General features: G+C 40.4%; 1 protein-coding gene across 6 annotated transcripts in view; it reads right to left on the bottom strand.

Moving 5' to 3' along the window:
- wnt5b (wingless-type MMTV integration site family, member 5b) overlaps window positions 1-17,648 on the bottom strand; it is a 103,994-nt gene that overhangs the window by 50,038 nt on the left and 36,308 nt on the right. The window contains exon 1 of one of the 6 annotated variants that reach the window (XM_037760428.1): window positions 4,623-4,805. The exons of 4 other annotated variants lie outside the window; for them this stretch is intronic. The gene's annotated coding sequence lies outside the window, so the exon portion shown is untranslated. Of the gene's footprint in view, window positions 1-4,622; window positions 4,806-17,648 lie in introns of those variants that run through there. One more of the 6 variants, XM_037760427.1, reaches the window with a different exon arrangement.

The raw sequence follows: 17,648 nt of genomic DNA, 5'->3' as shown, positions 1-17,648 counted from the left end.
GACTGTACCATTCTGAGTAGAGTACAGAGGGAGGTTTCATTTATTTTGGGAATAGTCTTTTTAAATGACCAGTGTAGGATTTAGTGGCGTCTAACCAACTGAATAATGTTATGTAAACTTCAAATACAACATGCACAGGGTCAGCCAGTGCTTACAGGCTGTATTTAAATACCAGATGGAAATTTCATTGGTTCATAATTATCTTTTAAAGCAAAATTTCAGTTTATTTGAAGCAGTTTTTACAGCCATATACCTCAGTGTTTTTACTTTCTCTAAAGGAATGAGTAAAGAAGAACTCTGTTTTAAGACTCATTTCGATTGGAACAAATTTACCGTCACACATTAAATCCATGTTTCTATAACATTCAAAACTTTGTTTTCACATTTAAAAACAGTTTGGTGGTGCTCTTTGTGTGTGTCGGCTAAATAAACCCCATTAAATGTAAAAAGAAATTCTACATATGGATGCAGACGTCTAAGATTGTTTGTTTTTGTGGGATCAACAGTCAAAATCCAAAGATTTTCAATTTTACAGTGATATCAAACAGAAAAAAAAATGCAAATCCTCACATTTGAGAAGCTGGAACCAGTTATTAGATTAATCACTAATCAAAATATAATCGTTTCAGCTCTATTTTGGTGTATTTTCCAGCCTCTACAGACTGGAGAGCCCTTCACTCATTAGCTCCTCTGGGTGTTCAACTGCTTATTATTTTATCAGGTCATTTACTGCTGTAGGCCTTTTGCTCATTAGGCAACAAATGCAGATATTAATCCATCCTCTATGTCGCAGACTGGCATCACAGCTATATTAGTCCCACAGATTGTATTCTGTATTAGCCATGATAGAGATCCTTAGATGTTTTCTTCAATATTGATGCTATTAGTATGCTCAAATCATTATTGTTGTTACATTTTATATACCGTTCTGCTGTTTTGTTTGTTGGATCCAGCTGATTGGATGAGAAAACAACACACTAAATCTTTAATTTGAAACCATATAGGACCCTCGCTTCATTCACAATCAGACCATGCACGTTGTTGCTGAATCTTTTATAAAAGCCCCAGCAATTACAACGGGAGACTGAGAATTATGCAGCATGTGATGTTGACTTCTGCTCTGTATTCCTGCTTCATTCGACAGTACCCAGCGGAGAAAGACAGGAGAGGACGGACAGAGAGAAGGAGAGAGAGAGAGAAAGAGAGAGAGAGAGAGAGGAGGGGATGACATGTGGGTTCTTTTTGGGTTTCTTTGTCTCGATGTGAAACCACGTGAAGCTCTGACAGAAATGTGACAGATACCTGCAATGTCAAAAACCGGCGGGCTCGCACCCGTTCTAATTTGTCAGGTGAGACAGTGTTTTGGTAGCGTGGGAGGTGTGGTGCGCCTGTGTGTGCTTGTCTTCCTGTCTGTGCAGGTGTGATTGAAAGTGTATGTGAATAATGCATGTGCGTAGACACTCTGTGTGTCTCTCTGCCGGCTCTCTCTGCGCCTTCCTGTCAGCTCAGCTTGTCATTCAAGCATCAATAAAGAGAAACTTTTTCCTTTCTCTTTTACTCGGTTTAAAATTTGTCATGCTTTTCTCAAACAGGTGGAAATGGGCAGAAAGGGAGACAGAAAACTGCAGCAACATGTTTGACAGGAAACGCCGTGCATTGGAACAGAGAGATTTCACAACGTTAACAAGGTGGGCTTTTTTGGGTAGGTGTTAGGAGTGTTTGGAGGAACAGTGAGGAGGAAAGAAAAGAGCAGGAGGAAGAAACATGAGGCTGAAGTTGGATTTCTGACTAGACCCTTTGTGTTGGACTCACCCAAAAACCATACCCCACATTGGAATGAAATTATCCAATAATGATGATACAGTATCAATCACTTGAGATAAGCTGTGGGCAGTGGGTTACCTCTGGGTCTGAAAAGTGAAGCCAATGCAGAAGTGCCTTAAACTTACATTCTTTCTCCTCTGGTTGCAAAAAGAAGTCTGATTGTATAGAAGTCTATGAGAAAATGAGCCTACTTCTCATTTGATTTCGCACCTCAATAAACGTTGTAAACATGAGTTTATGGTCTCAATCGCTAGTTTCAAGTCTTCTTCAATACAGCATGATGTTCATTTAGTAAATTACGGTTCCGTTTAGAGTCAAAAAGACCATAAAGTAGGGGATGCTTTAGGGCGTGGCTACCTTGTGATTGACAGGTCGCTACCACGGCGTTGTCCGGTCTGGGAGTTGTCCGTGTTTTGGTCTTACAACTTTAACCCTTTCACAGTGTGTTTTCAGTTCATGAAAGTTAATTATAACCTTTTTGGTCGCCTATGTCTTATTCAGTGTTTGGTTATACTTAGCTCCACCCTCTCGTGTCACTTTTGCCAAGTTGCTACCTGTTATTTACACAAAAAAATGAGGAAAATTTAAATTTCAGTTTGCGTTAAATTGGAATGCCTCTTTAAGAAAAACTTCCAGCGTCAATCATTTGTCAAAATTTGATTAAAATCTTTGGAGCCCTAAAATATCATTGCATATATATCATGTTTTTAACAGCCCTGACCATGCTCATGTGAAATTGTGAAAATCAGATGAATAAAGCACAAATTGTACTTATTTAAATTATTAGTTTTCATGACAGGAACAAATAAATTGGCCTTATTTCTGAGTAATTATACACCACAGAAAATAAAACGGAAAGCTGCGAGGACAAAAGCACAAAGTATTTGCAGAGAAAACTGTATTCTAATTTACCAAAAATATATATAACTGATACAGTATATACTGATGAATAAAAGGAAGGCCAGAACTTCCACACCTGCACTGAATTTGATTGAGCCGAGAGTCGGGTCACTTTCCGTTCAATCCAATTAACCCAGGAAGTGGACATTCAAACCATAAGAAAATCCCCATCAAATGGTTATTTAATATTCAATCTATAAAGGCATTATTGAGACAGAGTAGCGCTCTTATCTGCCAGTAAATGAATTACAGTTTCAATTTGCATGTTGAGTGAATTGAACTGAAAGTGCCTCAGACCCAGAGCGTCCACCAGAGCTGCTGGTGTACCTGCTGATAACCAGGCTGCCAATTCAGGATTTGGCAAAAGCTAGATTTACACTTGTGAAAAAATAAGGTCCAATTTTTTGGATTGGCTTCTAGGTGTGAAGATCTGTAAGCCTATGGCGCGAGAGACAGACTCATGTTGGAAAATAGTCTTACAGTTTGCATCAATTCAGTTTCAATGCTGGATTTTTCAAGTTTTGTATGGAAGCAACGAAGGACTGTAAGGTTTTGAATCCTAAAAGTAACTTTTCATGTGCTTGTCATGTATGCCACTGCGATCTTTTTTACTTTTGTCCTTTCTTTTTACCCCCAACCCCCTTCCCTCAAGAGGCTTTGCCTTTTGTCAGGCCGCCATTGTAAATAAGGATTTGACTTGCCTGGTTAAATAAAGGTTAAATAAAAAAATCTAAAAGTAACTGAACACCTTATTGGAAAATGGAATCACTGCAAAATACATTATTTTGGAATTTAAATAATGTATTCCATTGAAATATTTTATTTTGAAAATCATCTGAAATCGCCTAGTTTGAGACCGCTTTTCCAGTAGGAAAAGAAACTAAAACTTGATTTTATTTCATGTAATTATTTAATTGTTCACAGCCTCAAATAGATAATTCAATTTTCAAGATGCTCAAATTCCTCCGTAATATCATAAAAAATCACTTTCGGATCCAAAAAATCAAGTCAAAAATCCAGTAACTCAAAATCGATTGCCAACATTTAGAAAATTCAAGATAAAAAAACCCATCCTATCAGGTTACGCTCTGTCAGTCACATAATCCAAGAAAGAGAAGACGCTTGAATTTTCTGAATTATTTGTGAATCCGGGAAAATAGAAAAGAAAAAGAAATCTATAAAAAGACAGACATTTTCAAAACTTGAATTGACCTCCTGGACATTTTCAGAGAGGGGAATTCAAACCATGTCAAATCAGACAGATGTTTTTAAAAAATAAAATTATTATTACAGCTCTTTCTCGGCTTCCATACATGTGTTTTAATTTCCGAACATGCATTTTGAGCAGCACATGTGCTGAAGGCTGCACTCACATGTGTGCCAGCAGCTGAACTTTCCTCACCGTGGAGCGGCACAGACCTCGTCTTTCCACTGCTGCTTCGACAGATGTGATCAGACTTAGAAAAAGAACCCTGCAGTACCAGGTTTGTTTGCTACTTGAACGCAGCGTGTCTCTAATATTGAGTCGTGGTTGGAGAGTCAGACCTGACCTGTGAAGCGTGAACTCAGTCCCTCACGCAACCAGCCTCCACAATTCAAACAAACAACCTGAGTTTGGATACAGAGAGGAGGAGGACGCAGAGGAAAGGAAGGAGAAAGACCAAGAAAATTAGGCAGTGATGTATCTGACTGAAGCCTTGAGAGGACGAAAGAGAAAAGAGTGAGATAATTAGTGTGTTTGTGTGAGAAAGAGAAAAAATAGAGGAAAAGAGAGAAGCATGGAGAAAGAGACGTGGAGGTAGTGTGAGAGAAGATAAAGAGAGAAAGTGAGGCTGGAATACAAAGAGGCTCTCTCTGTGTGTGTGTGTGTGTGTGTGTGTGTGGGTGTGTGTGTACACCAGGTGTGTATCTGCCGTCCCCAAGGTCCTTCTAGCTGTCTTCTCCCATTGATTAGTTCATATTGATCTGGCCTGGCACACACACTCTGACACACACACTTATACACATACACACACACACACACACACACACACACACACACACAAACACACACACACACACACTCACACACGCACACACACACGTAGCATGGTTGACTTGATTTAGCCGGGCTTTGACACAGGGGACACAAGGGTACATTGTTAACACACATGCAAGCATGAACACACACCCACACACACGCTATCCTCCCATCATTTTGCCTCTTAAAATGACAACCATCTTCTCTCTGACACACACACACACACACACACTTGTCAAACACTCTGGCTATTTGCTTCATGTGTGCATTGACTGTCTGGCAAACAGGCGGGAGAAACAACGAGAACATATGAGACGGACTGTCAGTAGAAAACTCACTGTCTTCTACAAACCTGATAAATAAATCTCATCTGTTTCTCTGGAAATTGAGGAAATTGTCAGATTTTCCACCGACTACCGTATGTAACAGTGTATGTTTTAGACGATAAAGAGATCAGTTTAGCTTGCATGAAGATAAACTAATGTTTAAAGCAGCTGTAATCAATATCTTTATGTTAACAATGGATCACATGACTACTTGTATGTGAACCTCCCGTCGGCTCTATTGAGCTTTAAATGCAGCACCAGCTCCTTGTGGCCCGCAACTTCACTGTTTTGATTCACTCTCACGGCTCTCATGGTGTTGTTTTCTACAGGAAGGCATTTTCAGCGACAAATCTTGAAAACCCCACTGCACGCTACCTGCACAGGTGAACCAGCCCGGTTGCACAAAAAGGCTTGCGAATGACTCGATAATGTGCAAGGCAAAAGCATGTAATAAGAACGCTGTTCTTGCTTTTGGTGGGTCATTTGTACGCCATGTAGTCTTTACTGACTGCAATGTAAATACATCTGCGTGAATATGCCACGCTCAGAGCTGGTGACATAGAATAAAAAGTGAGAAAGACCGCTTATGGCGGGTGGGGAGGTGGATGGGTCCAACAAACACAGGACTTCGACCAGTGTTTTGTTTTTTAAGATATGTTTTTAATGTTTGTCACGTCTTGTGGTGACATTTGTGACGTGTTTTCCATACTGATGTTATGTTGTTTCCGTATGTATTTTACTTACTTATTTTAAGCCCAACCATGACATTTTCCCTAAACCTAAGCGAGTGGTTTTGTTGCCCCCTGCAACCTGCACCTTCATACGCATGTGTAATATTCACGCCTCGGCGAGGCAAAACGCGTCACTGACACACTGTCCTCTGGCGGACAGGCCGGTCTATTACACGCTTTGGCATGATACCGGGTTGGGTGAACTTAGTAGAGCATTTAGCAGCTAAAAATCCAGATATATTTCTCTGATATTTCCCTCAAGAGTTCGTGGAGATCAAAAAACAGGGATGCTCCATATCTGCTGAATGAATAAATACACAACTGCTTGCTAACTATCATGTGTTTGAAGCTTGTTTCCACATCCCCCAAGATGTCAAAAGATCAGTTATTACATGTTTCATTTAATTGGTCAGCCTTTTTTTACGAAGAGCTTTTGTATCGCATGATGTTCTAAAGCTGCTGTTTCCAAAACTTCTGGGTCACAAAACATTAGTTGTCAATTACAGACAGCTGCAGCAACAATGGCCTACTGTAAAGGCAGCAGCCAAAAGTAGCTGGGTTGTGACTAGAGGGTCAATGGTGCAAATCTCCAGACTGGCTAGGGAAATGCAGGTGATGTGAATGAGTCTCCCGTCCTTTACATAAAAAAAAGTGTAAAGTCAAGGTGCCCTTGAGCAAGACGCCTCACCTCCAACTGCTCCTGAGCTGCTCAGTGGCAGCTGCAGAAGACTGTGTTTGTTCGGGGCAGCTCCCAGTGTGACAGAGCTTGTGTGAAGGTGAAGTGGGGCGAGGTTGATGAAGAGTACGTATGCTTCCTCTGTCTTTACAGTGATGAGAGGAGAGAGGAAATAATGTGGAAAAACATCTTTCAAACAACCTGGACACACTGTCTGCTCATCAACAGCCCTCTAATGAGGAGGATTTACTTGTCGTGACCAGAATGATGAATGATGGGACCATGGTGGCAGGCGCCCTGACACATATCAATATGTATACGCCACATTTATATACACCACACACAGATACAGTCTCACATCGTCCCTCATCCAGGCTCTGTGCTAGACTTCCCTTTTTTCCCTCTTTGTCTCTGAATCAGGAGAAACGTCACTGTCTGTCTCTGCCTTTAGTCTTTTGTGTGCATGCAGACACACACACACAAATACAATGCGTGCACAAACACACCTGCACCCACACACACACACACAGCCTGCCTTCTGCTGCTGTGATGGCTCCGAGCTGTCAAAACATCCCTGCTTTCTCTGCCTCTCTCTCACCAAAGCAGCCTGACTGAGCTTGTCTATGCAGGTTCACAGAGACGGCTGTCTATCCACCCTCACTCTCTCTTTTTCCCTCCTTTCTTCTCCTACATTATATATCTTAGCATCTTGATTTTGCTTTCTCTATCTTTCTCAAACGTCTTGCTGTCTTTTGCCTACACGGGGATCTGCATATATTCAAAAAAAGACTTTAGTTTCATTCAAGATGTGTGAAGGAAATACATAATGTATAGCTGTTTATAGTAGTTCATACTGGCTGTTAACCTATCCGGAAGACTCCCATTTGTCATTGCCCTCTCCCGTATTTCTCCTGATTTATTTACAATTTTCCCACCTTTTTTTCCCATTTTGTTATCTCAACCTGATTCTGGCACTGTACAGCATGTACTGTATAAGCCCAACTGTTTCCACCCGGACAACACTAGAGCTACACCAAATGTCGTTTCCCAGCCGAAGAGTAGCTTGGAACTTGAAGAGAGCTGCTCGCAAGTCGCGACACAACGCAGTTTGAGCTGCGCTCGCCGCACATCACAGCGCACAGCACCCAAAGTTTGGGTATTGCTGGACGCAGCAAAAAGCCGTTGTGGCGTCGCGCAATCCATTGGAAATAACGGGTTTCAGAGCGCAGTAGTGCCGTTGTGTCTGAAAGGGCCTTCAGTGAGTGAGAGATGGAGAGAAAAATTTAAAGAAATACTCAGGAGCAAAACATTTGTGAATGAATAAAAACTGACGAAATTAGTAAAAATTAATCGCACACTTTTTATCTGTTAAAAATGTACCTTAAAGGGAGATTTGTCAAGTATTTAATACTCTTATCAACATGGGAGTGGGCAAATATGCTGCTTTATGCAAATTTATGTATATATAATACTGGAAATCCATTAAGAACACAAAACAATAACAAATATTATCCAGAAACCCTCACAGGTACTGCATTTAGCATAAGAAATATGCTAAAACCATAACATGGTAAACTGCAGCCCAACAGGCAACAACAGCTGTCAGTGTGTCAGTGTGCTGACTTGACTATGACTTGCCCCAAACTGCTTATCATAAAGTGGGCATGTCTGTAAAGGGGAGACTCGTGGGTACCCATAGAACCCATTTTCATTCACATATCTTGAGGTCAGAGGTCAAGGGACCCCTTTGAAAATGGCCATGACAGTTTTTCCTTGGCAAAATTTGGCGTAAGTTTGAAGCGTTATTTAGCCTCCTTCGCGACACATAATTATGTCATGGTTGGTACCAATGGATCCCTTAGGATTTGTAGTTTCATATGATACCAATATCTTCACTTTAGCTTTAAAACTGAGCCCGCTATAGCCTAAAAATCGCAAGCTGCGTTAATGTGTTAACGAAATTGGCGTTACAACAAATTTGCATTAATGCTTTATTATCGCATTAACTTTGACATCCTTTTATAACACTAATCTAGTTTCTAATATATCCACGTCCATTAGTCTACAGCTAGTGTAAACTGGTCAAATCACCCCACAAGGACAAATTATATTAACAGTTCAAGAGTGAAAACATTGCAATTTTTTCTTTTAAAACATGGCTTTGTGGTAAAATATGTTCCTGTCTTCTCCCTCTCTAGTGGTCTCTCTCTCTCTCTCTCTCTCTCTCTCTCTCTCTCTCTCTCCTCTCTATTTTCACACAAACACACACACACACACACACACGGAGAGCAGTGTGTTTGGCCTGCAGGGTGTGCACAGCGGGGAGGAATCAACCGTATGGCAGACATGAGGACGGAGCCAAATCTGGCTCGTACACATGGTGTGTGGCCGTGCTGCCCTGTGTGTGTTTGTGCGTGTGTGTGTGTGTGTGTGTGTCGCTTCAGGCTGCCTGCACTTAAATATATATCAGGGGCAGTGGTTGCCTAAAGGTGTGCGGTTTTCACTGGAAGGCTACCAAACGGATGAATGAAAACCACTCTCCATTCCCTCACCAGCTACTGTCAGCGTGCCCCTGAGCAAGGCACTTAAGCTGCTACTGCTTCAGCACAGCATAAGAGCCTCAATGTGAATGCAGGGAGCGTTAAAACATGTGAAGCAGAGCAATATTAAGTAGGAGGACTTCTTCTCATGTAACTCATAGCATTTACTTGGGTTATAGCTATCATGTCTATGTGTTAATGACAACATGTTAAAGTAAATGCTGATCTGGAATCAAAGAAACAAGAGCAGTCAGATGATCAGACAGGTTGTTAACAAGCCAATAGATGTTCTAAACCACTTTAATTGGAGGTAAAACTTTAACTGAGCACACCTGAAATGGTGGTAATAACCCCTTATTGCACAGCCAAAGTGTGCCAAACAACTAGTACAAGTACAACGTGTCAAAGTCTGAACCAGGAAGTCGATCTGATCATCAGTCTGACTCTGATGTATGTTTATGTTGGGTAGTTTAGACAGAAATTTTACTTTTTTTTTTCTGTTGAGGATTTGTTTTAAACATGTATGATGTATAAAGCCCAAGTTATAATAACAGACTGGAAATATTCTTTAAAATCTGACTTAATTAATGTTACAAGTTAATGAAATTTTGTTTGTTTTGTTTTTTTGTTGATATCTTCACCAACTGTCTATGCTTATTGTGGTCCAAATGACAGGATTTTGGATATTATGTACAGTATATACAGCGTATTCTCATACAACAGTTCATATACCTTCGAAAAGTTATTTCTCATTTTTTGTGCGTTTTCCTAAGAATGTCCAGCAACACGAGTCTTTTCAAAATAAACTTCACAGGAAACAACTTGGTTACGTTTAGGCGACAAAACTACTTAGTTAGGTTTAGGAAAAGATCGTGGTTTGGGTTAAAATAAATACGGAAGTGGTGTATCTTAAGTACAGAAGTTACATGACAAATAAATCAATGTTGACTTCTGGTTTCACACTGGTACAAACACCGGTCTCCTGGGCAAAAGTCTGGTGTTTTTTGACCCACCCATCCACCCCGACCTCAGCGTTTGTCGCTCTTTATACTTCCTGATTCATGGTTTAGTGGATTTCATATGAATTGATTTCGTGGGATATATATACGAATTACAGTGCATAACTTTAGGTATAGCTACGAACGATGTATGAGAACAGCCTGATGTGCATCATAAAAGCTTAAAAGAAGTATTGAAAGTAGTAGCATTAGTCTGCATGCAACCATGTAAAAGCTGACTTTACAATATATACACTGCTTATGTTACAATTCCATGTATCGTGTATGTGACAGGCGTGTACATGTGTGTAATGTCGAAACATCTCCCGTGCCAGTAAGCCCAGGAGAAGCATGTGTTTCTGTGTGCGTGTCCATGTCCGTGTCATTGCATGCTGCCTGCATGAAAACATGCATGTCATTTAATTGTACGTGCACATGTTGTGTACTGCGTGCGCTGCCGGCATGCAAACACACATTGAGCGCATGTGTGCAAGAGCGTCTTGGCTCGTGGTGGTTTTTGTCTGTGCATGAAAATCATTTATTCATGTTTCATTCTGTGTGTTGGATACAGAGCCATTTGTGTCTTGCATGCACGCTCTAATGGATACTCTTTGCTTACACGTGTAGGCTATCATGTCTGTGTCTTTGAATGCTGAATTGTCTGTTTATGTTCTCCTTACTCAACCTCTCTGACCCTCTTACTTCCTTGCCACATCTCCTCTCTCCGACTCCCCTACATATCTTCATCTTTTTTCCCTCTCATGACTCTTATGTGTGGAGGTTAACCATTCATGCGGCGTTTCTCACTCTGTGTGAGTGTGTCTGTCTGTGTGTGTGTGTGTGTGGGCGGGTTTTTAAAAATGCATATATTCTATAAGAGGGAGGAGGAAACAGAGCGTGGTGAAAAGAAAAATACAGCCTCTGTGTGTGTTGTGTCAGTTGAGTTGACATCTGATCTTGCTGAGTATGGTAAAGAAGAAAGTGCTGAAAGTACTCTGGGTGTGTGCGTGTGTGTGTGTGTGTGGGGGGGGTCCTGTGTGTGTGTGTTTTGTGGCCTGTATGTGTCCTCGTTTCTGGGTGGGTGGTAAGAGAAGGGAGTAAGGGAACAGGGTGTGTGTGAGTGCACTTAGTTTAAGTGTCAGCATGGCTTAGTGTGTGTGTGTGTGTGTGTGTGTGTGTGTGTGTGTGTGTGTGTGTGTGTGTGTGTGTGTGTGTGTGCGTGTGTGTGTGTGTGTGTGTGTGTGTGAGACGAACGGAGAGAAAAGAGTCGGAGTGAAACCGAGGCTGAGAGATGGATGGCAGGGAGGGTGATGAGGGAGGGAAGCAGCCGAAGAGGAATGAAGGAGGGGAAACGAGGAGAACAATTTGAGTGATTGGGAAGAAAAAAGAAAAGATGGAAAGAAGTCAGATGAAGCGAACGCCTGCTTTTTCTTCTTCTCTTTCTTTCTTATTCCAATTTATGTTTCTCCACTACGGCATAAATGTTATATGTTATTAATGAACGTTGAATAAAAACTCTTTTCTGCCCTCTCTCTTTGTCAGAAAATCTGTCTCTCTAGAGCTTTTTCCGACAAATAGACCAGTTTGATCACACATTCACATTCGCACATTACACGTGACCGCCTGCTTCTCTAGACGTTACCTCCACAAGCAGCAAAAAGTCCTCTACCTCTTTCTTCATTCTCGGTGTCCTTGCGTGTATTTTATGTTTCATGCTTTGTGTCCTTGGTGTGCTGTTACATCAATAGGGAAGTGTCTCCCCGAAGAAAATCTATCAATATTTCATTCCATAACTGCTGAAAATGCAAGATCGACAAGCGAGAAAGAGGCGAAGGGGAGAGGAGCTCGGCTGTAACAAGAGAGTCGTAGCGACTGAATACAGATCCGAAAGCAGAGAGTCTGGAGACGGAGCAGGTGTAGCAAAAACTGACTTTACTTTGTGAAAGGGCAAGTTTACAGGCGTCAGATTCAGAGGGGTAGGGCAGGTAAAGCCTCGGTTATACTCCCAAACAGGCGCCTACGCTACCACTTGTAGTCATAAAAAAATTGGCGGTACCCGGACGTCCGCACAGAGCCTACACATACACCCTCTGATGACGAAATTTCACATGGATCCTATTGGACCCAAGTACAGGCAGGTCGAACAGAGCACTAGTTCTGGTTTTGGTTCCTGCTGGAAAAGTCCAGGAACTAATGGGCTGAAGTTTGTAGTGCTGGACTTTGCCGACTGGTCAAACTGCTAAAGTATTCATTCAGAGTGTAAGAAAGCACTGGTTGTTGCTAGTATCAATATTAAGACTGGATGGGAGTTCCTTGTAAAATATTGACATTTTAACAATGTTTTGTACCTGATAACCAGACTAGGTTAAAAAAAGAGTAAGGTTAAAAGAGTAAACTAACAAGTCTTAGCGCAAGCAAGTTTAGTTATTTTTTTCAATGCAGTTCTGTACTAAAGCAGAATATAACCAGAGGAAACAGTCAGCAGACAGCGTCGTGACTTCTTGGCATTCGAAACTCTCTCTCTACCTCTGCATTTCTACTTTCCGTCATCCAGTAAAACATCAGACAGTCGCACGACAGCGAATTACAAAGAACATCTCATTGTGTCTCAAACAAAGCAATCCGTCATTAGTCTAATTTGCCTAATCCCAGCACAGTCCCTCAGATGTGGTGGGGCACAAAAGGGACTTCTGCTTCTTTGGGGTCGGCCAATAGATGACCTGGTGATGAGAAAATGCTAAGTGCCTCAATACGCTTCAAATGAAGTGCTTGTCAGATTGTTTAATAGTATCTGAAACTTGCTCCTCACACTTTTTTTATGAGGACTGGCTGCATCAATATATCAATCTTAAGTAAAACTGACGATCCAACAAGCATTCCCACTTCATGCAGCGATTGGTCAGGCGTGTGGAGCAAGCAAAGCAGGTTTTGAACTTTAAGACTGCCAAAAAAATGTGTTACCTTATCACCATTTGTACGATTAATCAAGTTTCGCCCCTCTCGCTTATTGTTCTACCTTCAAGTTTGGCCTTTCGGAACAGGAATAAACACTTTTGCCTTTAGAAGTGGTCAGACAACACGTCTTATGATCTAGTTTCACTAGATTTTCATCTAGATTTCACCCATTGCAATAGGGCTGGAAGATATGGCCAACATGTTAACACAATATGTTTTTTATATTGATCAATCATGATATATATTTATTAATAATAATAATAATAATAATAATAATAATAATAATAATAATGCTCAAATGACAGTTTTAAGAGTATTCTCCTTAGGACATAACCCTAAAGAAACCAGAAGGTTAATAATATTATTATAATAGGGATGCACCGATCCAACTTTTTCAGCCCTGATACCGATAGCGATACCTGGGCTTCGGGTTTCGTCTGATGCCGAGTACTGATCCGATACCAGTGTTTAATTAATAAGCTGTATGCCTCACTGTGTGGAAGAGACTGTGATCATTCTTTTATGTGTAAGGCAACATCAGGCTTGACTTAAACATTGCTTTCTTAACTTTGTAAAACAAAATGTAACAAATAAATAGAAAAATAAATGTACTGAATTTATATTTATTATTAAAATAATAAATCGTACACCAGCAACTTGCTAAAAAATCTTCAAAATTATCAGGAATTACAATTCAAGTGTAAACCTTTTTACAGAGATACCACGTGATACCAACGTCATTTTACTATTGGCTCACAAGCCTTGTTAGAAGTGGGAATCCAACCTCAGATATCCTCCACAGAGATAAACAAAACATTTATTTTGGGATCCGTCAAAATTTTTAATATGAATTAATTCACAATCACAATAATTTTGTTTAGGAAAAGCCGTACTTTTTTTTGGGTAACTTTCTAAAGTCAGTTATTTTCTTAGAAATATAAGTCGACATAAAAATGTTATCAATAAGACCTTTAACGCCTTTATTTATACAGGGGTTGATGGGAGAACATGGAGCAACTGGGTCAGGTGAGGCTGATGTGGGAACCAAAAGGAGACAACTGACGGGCTGAATGGTCTTGAACAACGACCAATGACGATGAGATGTTAGTATGCAGGATAATAAAGAATGAAACAGTGGTGTTAGAGAAAGAAGAAGGAGAGGATGAACCAACTGTCCATCCCACCTACACATGTATCTTGTTGGGCTCATGCAGATTATCTATTAATCAGATAACACAGGTCAGTTGTGCTTGGCTGAGTTACAATGGAAGCCAATACGATATACGTTAAATACGGTAAAGCGGAAAAAAAAGATAAAAAAACAAAGGTAAAAGGACATGAAAGACATCATATAGATACATCTATATCCCTCTTATAGAGAGGTGAAAGTTAATGTTAATACATCTACTGAACATCCCATAATCTGTGTTACTGTGGCGCTGACACAGGACTTCAATTAAAACTCACTGGCCACACACACACACACACACACACACACACACACACACACACACACACACACACACTGCCATAGCGCAGACAGGCCTATTGATTTTTGTGGTAACACTGTCCTGTCACCACATACAGTGCGAGTCTACCTCTGTGACCTCCCCTCCATCCCCTCCCTCACCCACCTCCCCTCGTCTCCTCCCCTCCCACACATGTGTAAATGTGACACTTGACACTACTCACCTCCCCCTCACCTCTCCGCCACCTCCCCCCCTTTTTCTTTACCATCTCTCATTACGATCTCTACTCCCCTTTCTCCTGCTGCTTATATCCTCTTGCTCATTATCTCATTCCACTCCTCCTCTTTCTCCCACGTTTTTTTTCCTCACCCTCCTCCCTCCCTTCCTTCCCTCCATCCCTGCACCCTTTTTCTTCTAATAAAAGGATTATTGTCAGGATGAGAGAGACAGAGATTTGAGACATGGAGGTGGGGAGGGAGGGTGCAGTGCTGCGCAGGCACACATATAAAAACACACACACAACATACATACGCAGATAAAAAAGGACAAATAAGAGAATGTTTCACCAATCCCCCAGAGAGCGAGGAAGAGGAAGAGACAGAGATTTCCCGCTGTGTTCAGAAGCTTTGGCAATACTGCTCCGCAGTCATGCCAATACATGAACAGAAAAGAACAAGAGAGAGAGAGAGGAAAATACAGATACGAAGAGATACAATGGGAGAGAAAATAGGAAAAAGCTAAAAAACATTCCTTAAAGATTGATTACAACCCCTATGTTATTGTGGATTATGTCTTACTATAGTATAAGATCATCAGTTAATGGTATTTCAACAATAAAAGTATTGTCAAAGAGTACACATTTTGCATAATGTATGTTTCAGTACATGTAACCATGCAGACAGATTAGAGAAAGAGCCTGAAAATAGTGATTACATGTTTTCAAGCCAACTAGTTTATCCTTTAGCAGTATGATTTGAATATAAACTCAATTAACTGTCTTTGAATAAATTACATTTGTATACTGAGGAACGGGCCTGGAGTTTCATCATTTTAGGGGCAAGGCCACTTGGCCTTTGGTGATGGCAATTTTCTGACGGTACAAAGGCCAAATGCTGGGGCAGCAAGGCCATCGAATAAAACAATGATTTTAAGTCCACGGAAATAATGAATTTAACTTGAGGGTTAAGGTTGATTTTATTTTTAATACATATAACTGTCAGTGAAATAAAAAAGCTGTTTAGTTCACAAAAAAAATTATTGGTATTTACCAGGGCTGTCAAACGATTAAAATATTTGATCGCAATTAATCACATGGTTGTCCATGATTAATCATGATTAATAACAAATTATTCACAAGTTTTCCATCTGTTCAAAATGTACCTTAAAGGGAGATTTGTCAAGTATTTAATACTCTTATCAACATGGAAGTGGGCAAATATGCTTCTTTTATGCAAATGTATGTATATATTTATTATGAAATCAATTAAGAACACAAAACAATGACAAATATTGTCCAGAAACCCTCACGGGTACTGCATTTAGCATAACAAAAATATGCTCAAATTATAACATCGCAAACTGAAGCCCATAGGCAACAACAGCTGTCAGTGTGTCAGTGTGCTGACTTGACTATGACTTGCCCCAAACTGCATGTGATTATCATGAAGTGGACATGTCTGTAAAGGGGAGACTCGTGGGTACCCATATAACCCATTTTCATTCACATAACTTGAGGTCAGAGTTCAAGGGACCCCTTTGAAAATGGTCATGACAGTTTTTCCTCGCCAAAATGTAGCGCAGGTTTGTAGCGTTATTTAGCCTCCTTCGTGACAAGCTACTAGGACATAGTTGGTACCAATGGATTCTTTAGGTTCTATAGTTTCATATGATGCCAGTATCTTCACTCTAGGTTTAAACATGAGCACTACAACCCACTACAACCTACAAATCGCAAATTGTGTTAATGCGTTAAAGAAATTAGTGGCGTTAAGACAAATTTGCGTTAACGTGTTATTATCGCATTAACTTCGACAGCCCTAGTTCTATCGAATTCAACTTTTAAGCCAACATGGACGAGAAGCCGTAAAAGTGCTCAGGAGGATGGAAAGTTTGAACATCTACAGCCCCATGACAACTCCATCTGCTGATGAAAGATTCGGTTGAAAGCTCTGGAACAAGTGAGTGAGTGAACTTTTTCTCAACTGCTGTTTCCGAGGTCAAGAATGAAAGAACAGTCAAACTAAACTTTGTATTTGATTAAATGATCTGTCTGTCTGATTATAAATGTTTTTCGTTCTTGTCAATTCTCACTTGGAAAGAAGAATTGTTCTCAGTGAGGATTAACTGATTTAATAAAGCAACTGAATTAAAACAGAAATGATTCCTTTGCAGGTCGTGCAGGTTTGAAAGATCATATCCTCATCTAACCTCCTTGTGTGCACTATAACACCACATCTCTCCATGGAAATATTGTTTGTCATAAACCGTCAATCAAGTCACTGAACAGTGAGTCAAAGGAGGAGAGAACAGAGAAATGTGAGTGGGTGGAGGCAAGATTGCAAATGTTGATGTGTTGCACATGTAGAGATCTAAGGTTGAATGTGCAGAAATGTGAAGGTGTGAGAGGTAGCTAAAGAAATGTAGCAACAACACAGACACACACTGTTTTTACATACCTTATAGTATCGACCACCCATTCAGAAAACACACATTCACACACACTTCTGTCTTCTGTATTCATATTTAAAGATTTAAACTCTTTTAACTGAACACAGCATGGAATAGACGATCACAATGTGCACACACACACACACACACACACACAAACAAAGGCAGTCTGAATAAAAGAAATTAAAATAAATTGTATTAAAACTGTATTAAAAGAAACAATATAATATCTTTGCGTTAATATTTGCCCTGGTTAAACTTTACGTAACGCAACACTGGCACTTTTCCACTGTTGATCAGTGCTGCTTGAGTCACTCTGGCTATATGCTTAAAATAAACCATGTGGAAAAAGACATTCACCGGTGCTCTTAAATAACGTTGAAATGAAGAAATAGGCCACATCTTGTCATTGGGTTTACATTTGTGTGGATGAGTGCTGTGGATAAATGACTCAACAGAAAGGTCTCTGCACGGCAGAAGTGTAGCAAAAGTCAACTGAGAGGCCTGCTGAGTTGTAACTGAGGATTTGTCTGTATTTCCAG

The sequence above is a fragment of the Sebastes umbrosus genome, chromosome 23, assembly GCF_015220745.1.
Source record: "Sebastes umbrosus isolate fSebUmb1 chromosome 23, fSebUmb1.pri, whole genome shotgun sequence".
Lineage (NCBI taxonomy): Eukaryota > Metazoa > Chordata > Actinopteri > Perciformes > Sebastidae > Sebastes > Sebastes umbrosus.
The sequence above is the reverse complement of the archived record's forward strand: the minus strand, read 5'-3'. Positions and strand labels throughout refer to the sequence as shown.